Genomic DNA, 22,682 nt, shown 5'->3' with positions numbered 1-22,682 from the left:
GCAGATGTGTCCTGCAAATCCCAGAGATGACAGAGAAAGGAAGATTCCCACCCGATATGACGAGAGTCTTCTAGCGGTTGGAGATGTCTCTCGAACAAATGTGGGTCACTCTGAGATTGAGTGGGCTCCCTGTCGTTAGAGGTGTGCCAGCTGAGCTTGAATGTCACCGTGGAGGACAGACCAGGAGTGAATTGCAGTCGCTTTGGTGGACTAGGCTAGGTGACTTTTAAAGTCCTTTTCCAGGCCTGTCTTCATGGTTTCTGTACTCCTCCTCTTCCAAGCTTTATTTTCATTCCATTTCTTTTGTTCTAGGAAATACTTCTGTGATGAACATTGCCGTTTGCTTCTCAGCATCCTTCCCACTCTCCCAGCATTCCAGAACAGCTGCCACTCAGTTCTGATGGGACTGACCCCACCCCCAGCACAGGAGGAGGCCCTGGTTGGCCTCAGCCAATCAGCATGACCCCCTCTCTTGCCACAAGGATGGATTGCTGGGCGGGCAGGAACTGAAGACAAACAGGAAAACTGACACAAATAAGAAAACACCAGGGCAGAGTATTCCCCCAGACACAGGTTTTGGTTCAGGTGTGGGGTGGGCACGGGTCCTCAGCAGGATAAACCGGAGTGCAGTCAAAGACTATGGTGTGATGGCTGTGGGAAGGACCCTTCCCTGTCCCCCGTGGGCATGACTGAAGAAGCACACACACTGTAACAGGTGCATTCAGCACCCTCCCCATATTCTCTGTCCCCATTTCCAGTTGCCAGCATTTGATTTCTTTTTTTTCAGCCTGAGGCTTTTTCTGGCTGCTGGGGCCCACTCTGCCTGCTCCTAGGACAGGTCAGAAGTAGCTGGGCCACTTGCTGGGATAACTGTGGTGCAGGGTCTACATGGTTCCCAAAATTCCTCGGTGAGATTGCACTCTAGTTTTCCAAAGATAATTTTCTCAATAACTCTTTATGGACTGTTTGTCTTTTCTATCTCAGTTTCCCATTTTCCTACTAGTGTTTTGTGGGATAGCTTCCCCAATATATTGCTTATTCTCATATCCTCATCCCAGGATCTGGGGCAGGGGGTGGAGCTCTAGATTAAGGTACCTAGATTGTTGCTGACAGCCATCCCAAGGCTACATGGGAACCAGGATTAGGCTGAGACCAAGACATGGAAGAAGGCAACACAGGACAATGAAAAGTGGGACACTGGGGACATTGATAAGCTGCTGGATCCACCAGTGCTTGAAGTCTGCCTTCCTTCTAGACATTGTATTTTTGTGATCAAATTCTCTTTCTAGTTTAATCAACTGGCTGTAGTTGATTTTCCACTACTTGCAACCAAAAGCATAGTGAGTGATGTGATTCACAACATGCAGAACCTGAAGCATAGCCTTGCAGGTTAGGGTGACGGGCAGTGAAAGTTTGATAGTGAGACAGGGAGAGGTAGCCTGCTATGGGAGACAGAGGAGATGGAAATAGTTAAACTTGCAGATCTGCCACTTAGCATTTTACTGGATCAAACACTGACTTTCCCTCTCTAAGGCACAGTTCTCTTATCCATAAAATGAGTGATGTTCCCAGTCTATCAGGGTTATTGTGAGTTTTGAAAAAAAAAAAAAAACACACTTGAAAAGTAACTAGCCTGTAGCAAATGGTCAATAAATGATAGTTATCATTGATAATAGAGGGAAAAGAAGAAGGATAAAGAGAGAAAGAGAATTTATTTTGTGCCTAGTTAACAGAAATTCAGAGTTAGGGGAAGAGGAAATGGTCCAGGCTGATTGGAAAGGGACTATTTTGGGATGCAAGGAGTAGCTGACAGCACTTTCTCAGCATCAGGCACTGTTCTGAGCCCTTTTCACTTATAAATTCATTTACTCTTATCAAAAACTCCATGAGGCACATACTATTATTACCATCTCTCACCACTTTACAGAGAAGGAAACTGAGGCGCAGAGAGGTTGAGTAACTTCCCAAGGTCACACAGTATTTGGCAGAGTTGGTTGGGAAGCCAACTTGTCTAAACACAGAGCCCACACTCCTAAACTCAACGCTCCATTGACTCTTTTCAGCCCCAAGATAAGGGAAATGCTACAGATGCTGAGTGGCTTTGATTATAGAACAGGGCATCTGGGCTCTGCTTATAGGCAGTAAAGCTCTACTAGCACAGGCCCAGGGACAGTAAGAACATTGCATAAACCCCTGGTAATTGTTTAAATAGTTATTGAGTCATCCCTGGAACCAGATTTTCATCCCATCCTTCTCATGGGAACAAAATCTCCAGTGTATTTTCCAAAAGGGAAACCAGGGACCTGGGAAGCTGTTCTTAACCCCAGTGAGAGATAAGAGATGATGTAAGAGAAACAATGAAAGATAAAGTAAGAAAAACTTCCAAGCACTTGTGAGACCCTAAACTGTGCTCTCGTAAGAGGTTGGGAAACATGCTTTTCCAAAGAAGGCAAACTTTCACCAGTCTCAGGATGGTTTTGGGGCTGAAGGAGTACCACAAGACCCTTCCAAAATGAACCCTAGCAGGGACTTCCTTGGAGGTCCAGTTGTTAAGACTCCACTCTTCCAGTGAAGGGGGTACAGGTTCGATCCCTGGTTGGGGAACTGTTAATAAGATCCAACACGCCTCGCAGCAGGGCCAAAAAAAAGAACCCCAGCAAAAGAGATAACTGTTCTTTCAAGTTTCCTGTCACATAGCCCTTCACCCAAAGACCTAAAAAGTTATTGCAAAGATATTTTAAAGCTACAAAATAAATACATCACACTTCACAGAGATAAGATATAAAAGCGAATAAGGAACTTGGAGGAATCTTTAGGAAACCCAACACAGATGATGGGCTCTGATGGGAGGAGGGAAAGCATGGCACAGGGTACCCGTGGCTGTGATAGCTGTGGTACGTCCAGGGCAAGGCATCACAACTCAGCTAGAGTTCAGGAAGGGGACTGGGGCTGGAGCTATGACTTGGGGAGGCCTTCGGATCCCTACTGAGAGTGAGAGCAGTTCGGGACGGAATCACCCAGGGAGAAGCTGCTCTGGGTGGAGTAAAAAGAGATCAGGGCAAAGGAGATCAGAGGCTGGGCAGACAGAGGTGATTCTGTTCAATGACCAATTATCTAATTTCTTCATTGCATCCCTGACTTCACCTTCTTTCTTGGTTTCTCTATCGCTATCACGCCCCTGCACTCCAGAAGGTTTTCTACAAGACATTGTTTGTTAGGGAGGTGAGCGTGGATGTACCAAACAGGAACTCGAGAAATACTTGCCTCCAGTCTATTCCTAGAGTCTTGCTCTCTTTGCCCCTTCCTCCTATCCCGCCATTTGCGTCATTTTCCCAGGGTAAGCCATAGCTACACATGACCTTGCTCTGAGGCCTCTGGCTCAGAATGTTGAGCCAGTTCCCCTCCCTTCCTGACAGGTTCCAGCCTTCAAAGCCCTAAGGTCTGGATTGTTAAGGGCAGAGGTTTGGAACTGAGATCCTGACCCACAGGCACTGGGAGAAAGACTGGGAGCAAAGGGTCTTTTCACACACGGCTGGAGTCACAGCAGCCCTGACTTCATGTCCCCATGGAGATCAAATCTCCATCCCTGAGAAAAGAAGCAGGGGTAGGGGTTGGGGGAGTTGGTATTTCTGGTTGAAACTGGTGGGTGGAACACTGACATTAGCATTCACTCCATCCCACCAAAATGATCATGAAAGGGTCAAGATATAAATCCACAAAACTAATGGGACTATGAGAGGGGATTATGGGACATACTTTTCCAGTCTGGAAAGCTGATGGGAGAGTGTAACTGATTTAGCAGACCAGAGAGAGCTGAACCACAAGCGGGCAGGTAGGAAGACGTGAAGCAAGCTGATCTACATTGCAGAGCCCCTCAAAGGCTTGGAAATAAAAAACATCCCTTTTCTCTGAAAGTGGGTATGAGGGTGAAGCCAAAACGACGAATGATTAGTCAAAAGTCTATTTAATTATCCAACTGATTTAAACACTTACGCCAACACAAAAACCCTCAGGCAAATATTTATAGCAGCTTCATTCATAAATCCCCCAAACGAAACAACAAAGATGTCCTTCAGTAGGTGAATGGATAAACAAACACACAAAATTGTACATACATACAATTATATATTATTCAATGATAAAAAGAAATGAGCTGTGAAGCCGAGAAAAGACATGAATGAATCTAAAATGCATATTGCTAACAGAAAGAAGCCAATTTGAAAAGGCTACATACTGTATGATTCCAAATATTAATATATGACAGTCTAGAAAAGGAAAATCTATAGAGAAAGTAATTGCCAGTGATTGCCAGGAAGTAGTGGGGGTTGAATTGGTAGATCATTTGGGAATTTCTAAGGACTTTGAAACTGTTCTATATGTTGTTGTAATGATGCATTTGTCAAAATCCATAGAACTTTATAGTACAATGAAATTTAACATATGCAAATTTAAAAAAATCACTTAGGTGATTTTTATCTAGGATGGGATATCTATCCCAGGATGGAATGTATAATATGATGAAACACTTTAACTTTATTGCACATCTATGAATGAGCCTGATTGAAGGAGACAGGGGAAAAGTTGCTGACCTAAGTAAGTATGGAAATGAAATAAGAGTAGAGGCAAAGGAAACTGTACATAATCACTATATTCTAGTTGTACTCTAATTCTTTCCCATAACTTTGCAGGTTAACAGTTCTGATGATCTATACATATGTAGTGGAAGTGAGTGATTAGGTAAATGAATAGGTAAATGGTCATGGTTTCTCACTGTTGGAGTGGGAGGTTACAAATAAGTAAGAAGAGGCTAGGATGGTCCACTTCTTAATGGATTAGAGTGGAAGGGGAAGGAAATGGGATGAATTTATATTTAACTTAATATACATACCATATAGATGGTTACATATAGAACTATTTATAGATATGTGTGTGTGTGTGTGTGTGTGTGTGTGTGGTTTAGTATACACACACACAATTTTTCTTCTGTCAGCTGAGCAGGCCTAGAAGCTACAACATCCCAATATCAATGAGCATATCCAGCACCCAGATCTTGGTTTCCAATACCCTTCTCCACAAAAGGAACCAGGACTCTTTGGAAAAATGGATGGTTCTAGAGTTGGGGCAGCAAATATGCAAACAAGCCTGGGATCAAAAAGTAGGAAAGTGCTCACACATACATAATGCACACACAATGGTGAAGGCATGTCCAAGAGCAAGGATGACAACTGGAAAAGCTCCTAACAGCCAAAGTTGGAAAAATTTGAGCAACTAAAGGAATATTGGATTATAACTCAAAGTGTAAAATAAATGCTCTTGAATTCATACTGATACAAATAAGGATTAAATAAATAAGCAGATGAGACTAGTCAAATCTCCTGTACAGAAGAATTTCAAATAATTTATGCACGCAGTCTGCCCTCAAGAAGTAGAGCATAATACCCAGTCCTTAAATATGGGTTGTGCATAGTAACTTCCTTCCAAAGATTACAGGGTTGGGAGTGGATGGAAAGATTCACTTTAGAAGGGAGAAACCTGACAATCGGTATCTCAGTCAGGTAATCAAAGTTAATATCGATGATAAGCCATGTTGATATTATGTCCTTTGGATATAATATGATGAGAATGGTGCTGTGCCTCTGTGGTCTTTCTCTCCAAACACTTAACCCAAGTGTCATCACTAAAGAAATATCAGAGAAATCCCAGTTGAAAGACATTTTACAAAATACCTGGAAAGTATTTCTCAAAATTGTGAAGATAATATAAAAAACAAAAAAGTTTGAGAAATTGTCGTAGCTAAGAGGCGCCTAAGAAGACATGACTACAAGATAGAAAGTTTATTTTTTAAATCCATGGAAACAATAAATATTAGATAATGCTAGCTAGAACACAGAACACCTTGAAGAATCTACCCAAATAAAATATATAAAGGAGGGATAAATTGGGAATTGGGATTGACATATACACATTACTATAAAATGGATAACTAATAAGAACCTACTGTATAGCACTAGGAACTCTACTCAGCACTCTGTAAAGACATACATGGGAATAGAATCTAAAAAAGAGTGGATATATGTATATGTATAATGATTCACTTTGCTGTATTGCAAGAACTAACACAATCTTGTAAATCGACTACATTCCAATAGAAATTAGTTAAAATGTATAGAAGTACTTTTTGATAGGAATTTTTCATTTAAATTCATTCATTATAAATACAGACTGAGGGTAATAAAGCTGGACCTTTGGATGAACAAATGATAGAAAAGTATACATTTTAGTAACATCTTATTTTAGGGTGACAAAATAATCTCATCAAAGTCTTATTAAAAGAAAATGATTAGAAACTAGTGTGAATTATATCTTATCTAGTATCACCGCTTCTAGTTTAAAATTTTAAGCCTACAAATAATATGAAAAAACATTAGATGTTATTCTTGTTGAGTATTAAAACACTGGGGAAAAATGAACATTTCCTCCTGGAATAAACTCATAATGTTTTATGCCCCCAAAAGTCTAAAAAGCAGTTTAATCCCAGACCCATTCCCTCCCTCACCACACAGGTGGTAAACTGTCTGTTCTGCACCTCAGCAGAAACCTGAAGCTCCACTATCTGGAGAAGATAAAATTAGGATTTCCAGACAGAAAGACAGCAGATGAGTATGGAGTATTTAAAATAGGGATGAAATGGAAATTTACTTATTAGATGTTGAAACTTCTAGGCTTCTTCTCCCACTCAAATCCCAAACTCTAGTAGCCATGTTTACAAGGTCCAGCAAGGACTGGATAAGAAGTCTCCCCTCAAAAATGTTGGCCCAGTTACCCTACAGAGAAGTACACCTTCCCCTCCCCCACATCCCCAAACATAAAAACAGACAGCGTGTACAGTCAAATTCTGGTGTCTTCCTCAGACAAGAAGGCAAACAAGAATCCCCTGTTGTTAGGGGAGAGCCTCTACTAAGAAATAAAAGCACTTTGGAAAAAAACAGAGGCTTGCAGGGAGAGGAACACTTCAGGAAAAAACTGTCATGAATATCTTCAGAGAGACGAGAAGAATTATTCTATATGTGAAACAAAAAGAAGAAACTATTAAAAAGAACATGTAGAGAAAAAAATGAACTCTTAGAAGTTAAACGTATAATAATAATAAAAGCCCAGTACATTAACAAAATAAAAAGACACATCAAAGACTGGGAGAAAATATTTGCAAAACACAATCTGATAGAGGCTTATGTCTAAAATATACGAAGAATTCTTAAAACTGAACAATAAGAAAACCAACCAACTAAAAAATAGACAAAAAATGTGAACAGATACCTCCTCAAAGAAGATATATTGATGGCAAATAAACATATGAAAAGATGGTCAAAATTATATGTCAGTGACTTACAAGTTAAAATAGTGAGATACCACTATACACCTTGGAGAAGGAAATGGCAACCCACTCCAGTATTCTTGCCTGAAAAATACCATGGACGGAGGGACCTGGTGGGCTACAGTCCACGGGGTTGCAAAGAGTCGGACATGACTGAGCGACCTCACTTTCACTTTTCTTTCACTATACACCTATTAGAATATCTGAAAGCCTGATCACACCAAATGCTGGTGAAGATGTGGAATGACAGGAACTCTTATTTATTGCTGGTGGGAATGCAAAATGGTACAGCCACTTTGGAAGACAATCTGAAATTTCTTACAAAACTGAGTATAGATTTACCATACAATCCAGAGATGGTGCTCCTTGGTATTCACTTAAATGAGTTGAAAACCTAAGTCCACACAAAAACCTACACACAAAGGTTTATAGCAACTTTATTCATAGTTGCCAAAAGCTAGAGTCAACCAAGATTCCCTTCAGTAGATGAATTAAAAAGTATTATTACAGCCCAGTCTCTTGGCTCCTTCACAGTAGCTGTCTCTTTGGCCTTTTTACATCTTCATTTCCAGGACTCGAATTTACTGCCATGTCTTCCGAAGAAGGGAAGCTCTTTTTGGAAGGACTCAACTTCAACCCTCATGGGCAAGCTCTGGAAGATCATTTCAGCAGCTTCTGACCTGTTTCTGAGGTGGTCAATTGTCAAAGGCTGTAAGACACAGCTATCCCAGGGTTTTGGTTTCATCACCTTCAACAGTCCAGAGTGTGCCTCAGATGCTATGAGAGCCTTGAATGGAAAGTCTCTGATAATTGTCAGATCCATGTAGACCACTCGGGCAAGTTGGCCCCAGGGAAAAGAGGAAGTGATTTTGAGCCTGTGAATGTGGTCACAGTTACTCTAGAGGAGGTGAGGACTGGGACTATAAGTGGCAGGTATGACAATTGACCTGGAGAATATGGATATGGACATGGAAGGTCCAGAGACTATGGTGGCAGAAGTCAGGGTGGTTATGACCACTATTTAGGAGGAAATTACAGGGACAATTATGACAACTGAGATGCATGCACATCCCATGTAGATACACAAGGAATAGAACTTCTGATCCAGAACCATCCTTTCAAATTTATAAAGATTTTTGGAGCTTCACGAAAACATCTGTTTTTAGTACATCTACCTCTTTTTTTCAATTGAGCTCCCAAGGTAGCTTGTTAAAAACCTTTCAGAAAGTTCCATGTGTTTTTAAAAAGTTTTTCTCCCATTTGAAGAAAAATTCTGAGACATTTGCAGAGTCTGGGTATTTTTTCCTTTTTCAGTTCAGGCTCCCGGGATTATTGGTTCTGACTAAAAAAAAAAAAAAAGTTGAACTAACTAGACAGATTGTTTTTAATAAAGTGCATCTAGGAACATTTTTAAAAAATCTGTACACAATGTTTAATCACGGTGGGGAAATAATTTCCAATTGTTAACTATAAGCAATAAAGAACATGATTGAAATGTGAAGTGAAGTATTAGTCGCTCAGTCATGTCGGATGCTTTGCGACCCCATGGACTATAGCCTGCCAGGCTCCTCTGTGCTTGGAATTCTCCAGGCAAGAATACTGGAGTGAGTTACCATTCTCTTCTTCAGGGGATCTTCCCAATCCAGGGATCGAACCTAGGTCTCCCGCATTGCAGGCAGATTCTTCACCATCTGAGCTACCAGGGAAGGCCAAGAACATGATTATTTAGAGGTTTTTACTCCAGCACTCTGTCTGAGTATATAGAAGTTTCCTAAAAATATTTGTTATGTCATTTCTTTTTTTGTTTTTGTTTGGCTGTGCTGCATGGATTGCAGGATTTTAGTTCCCTGACCAGGGATTGAACCTGGGCCACCGCAGTGAGAGACAGAATTCATAACGCCTAGGCTGCTGGGAAACTCCCTCATTTTTTTCTTAATACTGGAAATAAAAAATGTTCTGTTGTGTCTCACGTAACATTTAGGATGTCCTTCACCAAGATGATTAAAAAGATGAAACCTGAAAAGAAAACAAAAAATACCAACCCAAGCAAGTTATTTTGAAATATGCAAGTAAATACCAGAAGAATTGTTTAAAGAGTTGAAAGTGTTGCCTCTGGGGAAAAATAAATAGTGAGGATGGGGTGAAAAGCTAGTTTTTGTTGTAATGAGAGAATTTGCCTCTTAAGCTGTGTTAGTGGCTCACTGTGATAAAAATTAAAAAATAAAAATTAAAAAAAAGAGAGACTGGAGAGAAAGGAAGATGCACATATAGACTGAGCACCAACTCGGAGTCAGTGCTGTTCCAGACATGTTCTCACGCTTTGTCTCATGTACATCCCGTCACCACAGGCATCTATCACTTTCCTATGATCCAGATGAGGAAACAGAGGCCCAGAGACGCCAAGAGCCTGCCTGGGGACACACGTCTGAGAGCTGCTCAATCCGTTCCTTCCTCTGTTTCCACCACTTTGAGCAGCTCCTACCAGCACATTATTATCGATACCTTTTTCTCTGGGTTAGTTCCTCTAAGGAGAAAAGGTCTTCCCCCAAAGCCTTCCTCCAGCCTCTGCTGACTTAGGGACAGAACTTTGTCAGTGATTTGATACAATCCAGATGGAAGGTTCCACTTGGCTCCCAAAGCATGCCTTTTGGGGACACTGAGATTTGCAGATAAGCCTTGAGATGCGAGCAGAGAACAAGTAAATAGGAGGGGGTGGAATACGAAGGCTGGGAGCAGGGCAGTCACTTAGGGATGAGTGTGAACCTGACGGAGCAGCTCCTCCACAGCTGTCAGGCCCGTCGCCAGGGTCTGGGGCTCGGCCACCAGCCCAGAATCTTAGAGTCAGAGACACATGCGCTCCACCCATTCACAAATTCCGGAAACGCTTTTGAAGACCCAGGGGCAGGCAGTGGGGTGGGAGCTAGGGTATGGTGTTGAATCAGACACAGACCTCTGCCTTGAAAGGTTCATAGACTAGCAAATGAGACAGAAACATGTACAGATGGATAGCCAAATATTTATGATCCAGTGGGATCATAAATAAACATCACAGGGACAGAGTACAGGAAGAAGACAAAAGAAGAGTCCTTGTTATGGAGGACCTGACATAGGGCTGGGTCGTGAAAAATGAACAGACGCATGCCAGCAAAAGAAGTTGGGAGGGGCCCCCTAGGCAGAGAAAAGAGCAGGTGCAAAGGCATAGCAGCTTGAATGGATGGTGAATCACAGAAGCAGAGTAAAAGGAGCTCTTAAGGCTCTTTGGAGCAGCCCCGTGGAGCTCGGAGGAGCTGGTGTCCTGAGATATGGCATTCATTCCTAGTCACTCTTCTTCCTTGTGCTGTGACTTAACCAAAGCCAACTTGCCTCTCTGAGCCTCAGTTTCTTCGTCTATTATAATGGGGATGGTATATTTTGATTTTTTTAACAACATGAAAATAATATATTACATTGTAGTTTTTTTGCAATTAAAAAAACGTTATGCACATGTATGTCATGGAAAACAAGTTTCTTGCTCCAGACCTTTCTACCCCTGACTCATTTCCTCAAGGAAACCTCTTTTAACCATTTATCTTATTATTTAGGTGATAGGCCTCTGAAACACTAAATAAAATGCTGATGGTTCCATTTATCTTTTAAAATATATGTTTATCTTATTTATTTGGCAGTGCCATGTCTTAGTTGCAGCAAGAACATGGAATCTTCAACCTGCAGTTGTGGCATGTGGAATCTTTAGTTGCAATATGCAAACTCTTTGTCAGCATGTTCCCTGATCAGGGAACTAGAACCCAGGCCCCCTCCGTTGGGAATGCAGAGTTTTAGCCACTGGACCACCAGGGAAGTCCCATGGTTCCATTTGCTGATTTACGGACTTTAGGTAATCTATTGATTCCACGGTATGAAAAACAAAAATTTAGTTCACAAAAAAACACCCTCCTTTTTCTCTTCCTCTGTTTTGCTCGCCTGCCTGTGAATCTATCTATCTAGTCTATGTCTTCTGTTTACCTTTGAACATTTAAAGAATGTACTTACACTTCTACCCCTTGTTTTATCAACTCTAGTCAATATCTCAACAACCTTGTATGAGAATGAAGCTATTAATGCATCTACTTTTTATTTCATTTCCCCATCTCTAACTCAAGTATTCCACTGACTAAACATTTATTTTTATATTGTCAAAAATTTTAACATTGGTATTCTATCTTCAGTCATCTCTAAGTTGCTATGCTCTGTCTATAAATTGCTTCTAAAAATCAAAAATAGTGTTGACATTCTTATGACTACATATGGTTTCCTATGTAATCAATAGGATGCTGTAATTACACTGTGAGGCAAATGTGATAACCACTACACTGCAGAAACTATAATTACATTGTCTCTATTTTTTTTTTTTTGCTTTTTTCCCTTGGAGCTTATAATTGACTTTCGTTTTTCCTAATATTGTCTTATTTTGCCCTGTCCCTAAGTTTTCCAGTGTCTCAAGGATAATATGGAATCTGCAGAATTTCTAGATTGTAAGTGCCTCAGGAGCTGGCATTTTCCTCTGTCTTGGCACTGCTATGGATCCTCAATCTGCCATCTTGAACCTAAAGTCAGAATAGTTTTCAATCTACCTCTCAAGACTATTCTAAAAGTGCAGATGTACCAAAACAACTTTATAAATGTCAAGTACTATAAAGGTAAAACTATTATTTCCATTATTTTTATTTAATTTTATTGTTTTAGTTTAAATGCAGTAAGCTCCTCCATCACCTCCCAGATGAATGACTCTTCAAACACTGTGTGCAGTAGCGAGAGGCTCACTTTCTATATTTAGGCATCTCTGATTCCTAGAATATCTTTCCTCTATTAAGTTTAAATTTTCCTCTCTGAAAGTTCTTGCCATTGGGTCTAGCTCTTCTTTCTAGTGTCTCAGAGTGTAGGGTAGCTCACTTCTTCATGGACCAGTCCTTCAGGACAGCCACATCACGACCTTCTTGGTGCTCATGTGTAGAGCGTATTCCCAGCTCCTCCCTTCATCACCCCACCACGCAACTTTCCACCCTTCACTCGCCTGACCTTGCTGCCCAAAGGGCAGCACCTACAACTGTCCACAGATTCTAGGCCCATCTGAGTCCTCACAGCAGACAGTGGGTATATGAATGGTATTATTTTCTTAAACGCTCAACCCTTAAAACATCATGAGGACCAAATATAGAAAACCACCACCTCTCTCTTTCATTTAAAATGTCGGGTATTGATAATACACAAAATACATACCAAAAGTCCAGTATTGATACTCTGCCTTAGTACTGCAATCACAACACAGCCCCCTAGCATGGAGTTGTTCTCAAACCAGGTCCTCACATCAGCTTGCTCCCAAAACTCCAGCCCAAGGACACAAGCTGGTCTGTGCTGAATTTTTCATTTGTTTGCACAAAACAGAAAAACTGAGAGCAACAGAATGAAAGTTCCATAAAGTTAAATTTATTAACGTAGAGGACTTTTCTTTATTTTGACACTCTGTTCCTCTTCCTTGTTTTGGTATTAAAATAAAAAGTATCGATATTAAAATGTGTATTAAAACTTTTATAAAATGATGAGTGATTCCCACTCAAAGGTTCCAGGCACTGCATTTTGGGAAAACTGAAGTGCAGATCAGATCATATTTTAATGGATTTCTTGGAAACTAAAATGTGGGGAGTCTTACGTAGTCTTCCAAATTGCAGACTGCGGGGGGTAGATGTTGCTTACAGGTCCTGTTCAGTCGTGTCCGACTCTTTGCGACTCCATGGACTGTAGCCCACCAGGCTCGTCTGTCCATGGGGATTCTCAAAGCAAGAATACTGGATCCTCCTCCAGGGTATCTTCCTGACCCACGTCTCTTGCTTGGCAGGTGGATTCTTTACCACTGAGCCACCTGAGAGACTTTTTTAAGAGGCGTTAATTCCATGTGAGAGGCTCAATCTCCAAGAATCAAATATGCTGTATTTCCTCAAATTATGAACTCATTACAGAGAAATGACTATGGAAAACAGGGGAGAAAATGATGAAGGGGTTTGATGGGGTAAGATCACAGAAAGCCTTCAACATTAGTTTTCGGTGCTGCCTGTGTATAAGAGGAACCTGGTCTGAGTATGAAACATGCATATTCCTAGGCCCCAGCTCCTGATGAGAGGTCTGGAGTAGGGCCCAGAAATGTACGTGTCTACAGACTAGTACCAGTGTGAGGGCTCTAAAGACCACACTTTGAGAATATGGAGTGTAGATGAGACATATCCACGAACAGAAGGCCTGGAAGCTACAGATATCATGCATAGACTCAAACCTCTGATCAGATTGAGGGCTGGGAGCTGAGAACCTAGTGGCAACTCCTTCCAGGCTCAAAGGAATGGGGGCGGCGAAAGCAGAGCTGTCTTCTTTTTATCAGAGGAGAGAACATCCCAGCAAAGCCCCTTGTCCTCCCCCTGGTGTCTGAATGACATACTGCAAGTCAAGGCTCACAGACGGAGAGGGTGATGGATGAGCAGCTGCCCTGGGAAAGGTAAGTGAACAAGGTTCAGCTCAAGAATTGCCTCTTCCAGAAAACTTCTCTTAACTTTGTCCTCTCATCTATGCTCCTAGAGCCCTCATTTCTGAAACATACCACCTCACTCTACCAAGCCTCCTGCTGATGTCTCTGAAATGGTTATTTTCATGCTTATGGGGATGCAAAAAGCTTTATTTCAGAAAGCCTCGGAGATACCTTCTACAGCTGGAGGTATGCATGTAGTACTTAGAGTTATGAAGATAGCAACCAAGGAACAAATACCAGCGATGCAGCTGGACAGGAAGAAAGGGAGAAGGAAGATAGAGTAATCTCTCATCTAATACAACCAAACCTCAAGAGAGTAGATAAATTAGGATACAGCAGAAAGGTTGCATACTCTGACTCTCTATTTCTATAACAGTGTGCAAAAGGCAAAATCATGCAGAAATAAGGTGGATCAATGGTTGTTAGGGAAGATTTGGGGATGAGCTGGAGAAGGCTTTGCAATCAGACTTGGAGGCAGGAAGAGCGGAAAATATATTGGGGAGCAGAAGTGGGCTTGAGAAAGTCCCAGAAAGCATTCTACCTCTTAGGCCATGCCATAGTGGTAGGGGAAAAACCTGCTGGGCTGTGCACAGCACTCTCCCAGCTCTGCCCTGGCAGCTGACTAATGTCTTAGGGATGTGAGAGGCCCAGGAAGAGACACTGCCAAGGATTTCAAGAGGGGAAGGTCACAGGATCTTGGGTAGGAGTGAGAACAACAGTAAGAGCAACTGACAAACTTGCCTTCCAATGCAGGAGACATAAGAGACACGGGTTCGATCCCTGCATCAGGAAGATCCCCTGGAGAAGGGCGTGGCAACCCACTCCAGTATTCTTGCCTAGAGAATCCCATGGACAGAGAAGCCTGGCAGGCTACAGTCCATAGGGTCACAAAGAGTTGGACATGACTGAGGCAACTTAGCATGCACGCCAAACTGGATTCAAGCTTCCCATGTGCCAGGCATTGTGTGCTATAGACATCTAATCCTCACAAATGTTTTTGGCATTATTGTTGTTGTTCAGTCTGTAAGTTGTGTCCGACTCTGGACTGCAACACACCAGGCTTTCCTGTCTTTCACTATCTCCCGGAGTTTGCTCAAACTCATGTCCTTTGAGTATGTGATGGTACCCAACCATTTCATCCTCTGTTGCCCTCTTCTCCTCCTGCCTTCAGTCTTTCCCAGCACCATTTTTATCCCCATGTAACATAGGAGGCTGCTGGAGCCCAGAGATGGTAGGTAGTCTGCACAAAGTAACACAGCTAAAAAGAGAGAGGAGGATTTGAACACAGGCACCTCTGGCTCCAGTGCCCTTGTCCTTACCCACCACCATGCAGGCCATATCTCATCACCCCAGTGATGGCAGAGTCTCTTCTGCCACCTTCCTGCCATCTGCCCATCCTGCCTTGGCTGGCATACTTCTGTTGGTGGGTACTCACTATTTCCCAGGGAAGGTCACACCACAACAGACTTGAAATTGACCTCAATGCATTTACCCATAACCCAGTTACCCCTTCCAGTCCTGAGTCCTTAATGCTGCCCATCTAACATTTCCATCAGCTCCTGGGCACTGGGTGGGTTTGCACTTCCCACCCCCTGAAACTACATGCTTCCATGTGACTTCCTTCTACCAATAAAATGTGAAGTTTTAGAAGCCAATGTGCAGTTCACCTCTTGCTACAGTGCTGAGGTAGGGGAGGGAGAGTGGGGGCTCCCGCCAAGCTATTTCAAATCCTAAAAGATGATGCTGTGAAAAGTGCTGCACTCAATATGCCAGCAAATTTGGAAAACTCAGCAGTGGCCACAGGACTGGAAAAGGTCAGTTTTCATTCCAATCCCAAAGAAAGGCAATGCCAAAAATGCTCAAACTACTGCACAATTGCACTCATCTCACACACTAGTAAAGTAATGTTCAAACTTCTCCAAACCAGGCTTCAGCAATACATGAACCGTGAACTCCCAACAAAGGTCCACCTAGTCAAAGCTGTTTTTTCCAGCAGTCATGTATGGATGTGAGAGTTGGACCACAAAGAAAGCTGAGCACCGAAGAATTGATGCTTTTGAACTGTGGTGTTGGAGAAGAATCTTGAGAGTGCCTTGGACTGCAAGGAGATCCAACCAGGCCATCCTAAAGAAAATCAGTCCTGAATATTCATTGGAAGGACTGATGCTGAAGCTGAAGCTCCAATATTCTGGCCACCTGATGTGAAGAACTGATTCATTTGAAAAGACCCTGATGCTGGGAAAGATTGAAGGCAGGAGGAGAAGGGGATGACAGAGGATGAGATTGTTGGATAGCGTCACCGACTCGATGGATGAGTTTATTTTGAGCAGGCTCCGGGAGTTGGTGATGGACAGTGAAGCCTGGCATGCTGCAGTCCATGGGGTTGAAAAGAGTCAAACACGACTGAGTGACAGAACTGAAGTGAACTGAGGGTAGGGGAGGGAGGGTGGGGAATAAAGTCTGGAGGAAAGCCCCCTTGGCTTGGATTCCTAAGTGACTAGGACGAGCAGAGTCCCTCCTGCCCCGTACTGGAACATGAGCAAGAAATGAGCCTTGGGTGTGTAAGCCACTGAGATTTGGGGATTGTTCATCATTACAGCCAAACCTAGCCTGTCCTGACTGATTGGTCCCACAGAGTAAGTCACTATGCTCCAAGCCAGCAACAACCCAGCCTCCTCTAAACCTTCTCTACCTGGCCCCAGTTTTTTCGACTGAGCCTCTTAGGACACAGTTTGTTGACTTGTCACCTGATCTTTTCTTCCGAACAGACTGCAAGGTGGGAACGAGTCCAGGAGCAATCGTCAAAGCCCATTACCTCTCCCTGTCTCCTCAGACCTCAGCCTCAGCCTTGCAGTGATTATACTGAGCTTTAGGCAGGCAAATAAGGCTAGCCTTGTCCCTGGGTTCCATTCTGACCTGCCTGTTTCCAATTCTTTGGTGGTGGTGGCTTAGTTGCTAAGTCGTTTCTGACTCTTTGCCACCCCATGGACTGTAGTCCACTGGTCTCCTCTATCCATGGGATTTCCCAGGCAAGAATACTGGAGTGGGTTGCCATTTCCCTCTCCAGGGGATCTTCCTAACCCAGGGATTGAACTGACATCTCCTGCTTGGCAGGCAGATTCTTTATCACTGAGCCACCCAGGAAGCCATTGGGCCCTGGCTGAAGACAGAATTTAGGATTTAGAATTAGAGTGACCTGGATTTATATCTTGGCTCTACTACTAACTTACTGAATTGTTGTGGGCAAGTTACTTAACCTCTCTGAGCCTGTTGTCAAAAAAAGGATGTAAATTATAAAACCAACCTTGAGATAGCTGTAAGTATCAGTCAAGTGCCCAGCTCTTCCCTGGTATCTAGTGGGCCCGACATCATTTCCCCTCTTTTCCTCCTAAACCCCATGTCTTTCAGGCTCACAAAGCAGGGGAGGAGAAGGCATTTTTGGAATGAGGCCCCAGGCGGCTTCTATACCACTGCAGTGCTCCCTGAGTCTCAGACCAGGGGGGTTGCCCCTTCCACCTCCCCTCCCAGGTCGCAGCTGTCTGCTCCCCCTGCACCCGTCTCAGGGGACTGCCCCATGGGGCTGGGAGAGAGGGAAGTGGACGCCAGGCTGCAGATGTTCAGAGCTCAGAGAAGGCTGCTGAGCTAATCCCAGGGCTGCTGGGGAGACTGGGCCAGAGCCTCAGAAGTGGGCTTCCAAGAGGCCCTCTCCTGCCTGCCGGCAGCCTGTGGTTCGGCTCGAATTTCTGAGGCCCCAGCTCAAGAACAGCTGCATGGCTTCCCCTCCCTGCCTCCTTGTTCTCTCCTCTCCTCTCCCGACATGAGTCAAGGAGACTGTTGAGCAGGGCTAGCCAGGGGTCTGGAAAGAATCCAGAAGGCTCCCAGACACTCAGCTCAGGTCTCTGAAAGCCCAGGGAGCTCAGACACATGGGGTTTCTCGGGCCTCTCCTGCGGCTCTTCATTTGGCCAAAGACCTCAGGACTGACTTTGATGTGTGGATTGGTGTCCGCCCCTTTGCTCCCTGCCTGGCTGGCCTTCCCAAGACACCTCCCCAGGGTGGCCGGCAGAGCCAGACTTGGGGTGGGGCCTCTTGGTTCAGCGGCACCCCCACCTATGAGCCTTCCCAGACTCATCCTCCCCATCCCCAGGGCCCTAAATTTCTCCCAGGGTTGAAGCTCTGACCTCCCTTTCCACACCCCCATCAAAAGCCCCCCACCCTTCCCTCCACCAGCAGAGGTGTGTGTGTGTGGGCACTCACCACTGTTTCCTGAACATTTGGTACATAAAAAGCTTGTTTTCTTTTCCCCTCAACTATCTTGCTTTTTCTTCTATGACAAATAAGGAAATGGAAAACCAGAGAGACTAATTTCTTCACAGAAATATGGAGTGGCAAAATTAGGATTTGAACCCACTTCTGATGTGCTGACGACTTTTGAGCCCATGCCCCCTCTCCACCCAGCCACCTGGCCTGGTCAACACCAGTCCAGTCCTCTGGCCTGGAGCACACAGTGGGGCTGCATGATTTATCCCAACCTGGACCACAAGCGTTCCGTGAGCCGTGGATGTGTTACCCTTTCAGCTGAACACATTTGGCCGATAGTGAGAATGAGGAGAGGATGATAGAGCTGGTGATTTAGGAAGTGGGCGATGGGAGGGCCACATCTATTACCCTCGGTTGGGTTCCCAGTATCCAGCTCAATACATGTTCCTTTTCATGCTGGGAGTGATTCTGAGTGAACATAAGGATACCGTTCGGGCGTGACCTTGAAACACAAGCTAGCTACCACTCGGGATCTGACCCAGGCCTGTATCCTCCTGGGCGGGGGAGGCTTGTATCCATAGGGCCCTGTGTAAGGAGGAAGACTGAGCGTGGGGCAGAGGGGAAACTTTACTGGAGTGTCTGAAGTGGTTTGGGAGGATGATAGCCCTGCCATGGCAGTGCAAGGGGCTGAGCTGAGGTCTAGCCACCCACGGAAGAGCTGCAATGCGGTTGGCATCCAAAGGAGCACTGGGAACCTCACAGCTCCTCCTCTGTCAAGGGGCATCATTTTCTCATCTGCTCAGTGTGTGTGTGTGGGGGGTGTGGTACACAGTAGGTACTAGCTAAATGGGGATGGCCTCATTAAGCTTAGTGAATCCCCAGAAGGACAGACTCGGCATGAGGGGGTTTAAGAACCCTCTGCGTGCATTCAGGGCTGGTCTGGAATTGAAGATGGATTGAATCTCAGTGATAGAAGAGGAGGGGGTATTGATGGGCCAGTGGTGGGATCTGGAGGCAGTAGAGGTTGGGGAAGGAGGGGAGGTGCTGAGACTAACACGTTAGCTCCATTTATGAAAATTAAAATTCACGATACAGAATTCACCGCTTTAAAGTTATAATTAAGTGGCATTTAGCATATTCACAATGGTATGCAACCACCACCTTTATCTAGTTCCAAAACATTTTCATCATCCCCCAAGGAGACCTCTTACTCATTAAGCCATCGCTCCCCAGTCTCCCCTCTGCCCAGCCCCTGGCCACCACCCAATCTGTTTTCTGTCTCTTGGATTAACCTATTTTGGTTCAGATACATGGATTCAAACAACATGTGACCTTTTATGACTGACTTCTTGCACTCAGCGTAATGTTTTCAAAGTTCATCCATGTTGCTGCATGAATCAGTATTCCATTCTTTTCTTATGACAGAACAACATTCCGTTGGATGGATACACCACATCTTGTTTATTCATCATTCAACTATTCACATTGTTGGTGGATGTTTGGGTTGTTTCCTCCATTGGACCCATTTTGAGGCAAAAGTCACTGAAAAGCTGAGGTCCCACCATCATCACTCAAACCTTGGAGTGAGCAGCACTCCAAGCAGAGTCCCCTCATGAAGTCCTTTCCTGCCCAGGCAGCTGCCACGGTGGCCACAGGGGCGTGCTGGAGAGGCTGCTGGGCAGTGTGCCCTGCAGAGCAGCTGAGTTGCTTGGCCTCAATTCAGATCCCCTGACCCAGGGCAGAGGGACAAGAGGATGGGAAGAGAAGGGAAGGTGGAGGAAAGCAAGCTGAGCATGAGTTCCCACGGAGGCCTCTGGAAGCTCCTGGCCCGTGAGTAGAGTCCACCGTGTAGGAAGCCTGGCTGTGTTCGAGTCTCACTGGAGCCCACCTGACCATCATCAGCTGGACGGGGCTTGTCCGAGTGGGGAAACAGAGCCCCAGGGAGCGGCAGTGGCTTGAACAACCTGGAGCCAAACCAGAGATCAAACCTGGATGCTCTGATTCCCAGTCTTGGCAGGCTCTGCCCTCCTGACATCAGCACGGGGCCTGGTGCAGGCTTAGAGGGGCTGCCCCATCTCTCCGGTGGGTCTGTTCCTCAACTGGAAGCAGGTAAGGGGTCTGTCTCCTTCTATCATATGTGGGGGACTTCAGAAGAGGAAGGAGCGAGCACTGGATCTTGAGCCCTGGGTTCAAGCTACCCTTCAGCAAACCGCTCCCACTCTCACAGCTTCCCTTCCCCACCCCCCACCTGTAAAGTGGAAACTTTAGCTTCCTGGCAGGTGGTGATGGGGTCCAGATGAGTCCCTACATGGGACATGGGTAGCAAGCTATAAAGTCCTATGCCAACTCTTGGTTCACTGTGGCCCCAGCAGGCAAGATCTGGCCATCCTATCCTGGAAGAAGGGCTGTCCCAAGAGTGTGTTTATCTCACCTGGCTCTGGGCCAATAACACACTTGATCCAACCTGGCCCCCAGCCACAGCTCCAGCCCCAAGGAAAGAACAGCACCCTGTCTGTATTAATCGCTTCCCCCGACTCCATGCCAGACTTGGGCTAAATTAAATGCATCCCCAGCCAGCAGCTCCATCCCCAGAAACTGAACACATACTTCCCAGCTCCCCTCCCACCCACAGCTGTGCCCTCCCAAGAGGCCTGCGGCTGGGAACCGGACAGGCCTCCATCCGCAGCTCTGGAGCTGCCCTCTGGCATCTGGCTGTCCCCAGCAGTACCGAGGACTCTCCCCCACGCCCCTCACCATGGCTTGGCCTAGGTGGGAAGTTGGCATCAAGTCCCTCCATCCTTCCTTCCTTCCACAGACATTTTGAGCGCCTTCTAAACATCCTGCTTCCTCTCCTCTAAGTACATGAAAAACCAAACACATTCCTGCCCTCGTGGAGCTTATATTCTAGTAAGGGGAGACAAAGAGAAAACAAATCATGTAAATCATACAGAGTGCTAGAAGGTGAAAAGCACTGTTTTAAAAGACAGAGAAAAGAGACCAGTGTGAGGGGTCAGGGTGCAGGTGGGTGAGCATGAAGGGCGATTTGCCATCTGAAAGAGGAAGGTGGGATAGGCCTCAATGAGAGGGTGACTGCTGAGGGGGCCACTGTAGTCCCCACCTGAAAGGTTTATGTTTGTAAAGCACTGGCGGCAGGCGCTAGTTTTGACTGTTTTCAGGGGCGGGGAGGGCAGAGTTGTTGATGTGGCCATTCTGTCCAGCTCGGGGATGGCTCCTCCCATCCTAGGCAGGGAGGGGTTCTCTTATGGGTGGAAGTCCCAAGGGAGCGGGGCAGCTGGCCTGGCCCAGAGGGGACCTGCAGTTGGGGACGAGCCGGTGTGAAATCTTGGTCTGTGCCAAGGATGCTGGCCTGTTCAGAACAGAGGAAGCCCCAGCTGACATGGAAACAGGCCTCAGCTGGGCAAACTGACCAAGTAGGTGGGGACACCGAGATGGGCACCTGGGGGCCGTGAGCCACGACACATGTGCTGCTGTGAGCCTCCTGTCTTGGCTCCCTCTGCGCCAGACCTGCCATCTGCACACATACACACTCATACACACACACACACACACACTTTTTCTTTCTAGCACACAGACGGCACATCACGCATCCATCAGCATACACGAGAATGTACCCACAACACTCACTGAACCAGCAGACTCAGAAAGACCCACCATCACATGTCTGCACAAGAATATCACAACACAGACACACAACACACATACACAAACAATAAATCACACACGCACGAACCATTAGGTCACACACATTCACACTCCCACACACCCTCAAGTGAAGACTCAACACACACACACACACACAACTCCACACACACATGCTACTCCACATGGGCACACACATACCACTCACCACTGACACACATTATATACCCAGTCACCACCACATACATAACACACACGCCATACATTCCCCACACTTTGTGGTAAAGTACAGGCCTAAAGAGTCTGGACAAGCTCTCTGAAACTGTCTGTCACTCATGGAACTGGGACACCCATGATGTGTCCCCTGACAACCAGGGCAGGGAGGAGGGAGACCTTCAGCATTTTCTAAGTGTTGTTTCATAAAATGTCCACTAAAGAAGAGTTTTTCTTTCACCATGCAGAGGTCTCTGGGACAAGGAGAAGATCTGGCATAAATACGAGAAACTGGGCTTTACTCCTAGCCTGGCTGGCTATGAGTTACATGTCACTGGGTAAGTTTCTCTACCCCTGGAAATCTCAGTTTCTTCATCTGAAAATGAGAATGAAAAGTGTTTGTTCCAGACTTCTCAGATGGAGTGAAACTCTGAGAAATTGCTTTGTAAGCTTAAGAAATACCAATACAAAATAGGATGTCAGAAATTCATACAAATGGTCCAAGCTTTGTTGTTCCTCCCTCATCCCCACCCTGTCACACTTCCTGTCAAGTCCAGGCATCCTACACTCTTCGAGGAGGCTTGAGCAGTGGCCCTGGCTGCTGCCGGGGGGAGCTTAATGGAGTT

At 45.1% G+C, this 22,682-nt stretch overlaps 1 pseudogene; it reads left to right on the top strand.

Moving 5' to 3' along the window:
- The first annotated feature begins 7,964 nt into the window (after positions 1 to 7,964).
- On the top strand, positions 7,965 to 8,432 carry LOC145525631 (RNA-binding protein 3 pseudogene; annotated as a pseudogene).
- Positions 8,433 to 22,682: the final 14,250 nt, after the last annotated feature.

Source organism: Giraffa tippelskirchi, chromosome 2, assembly GCF_054371585.1.
Source record: "Giraffa tippelskirchi isolate mGirTip1 chromosome 2, T2T-mGirTip1v1.2.pri, whole genome shotgun sequence".
In the NCBI taxonomy this organism is placed as follows: domain Eukaryota; kingdom Metazoa; phylum Chordata; class Mammalia; order Artiodactyla; family Giraffidae; genus Giraffa; species Giraffa tippelskirchi.
Note: the sequence above shows the minus strand (reverse complement) of the source record. Positions and strands in the feature narration are given on the sequence as shown.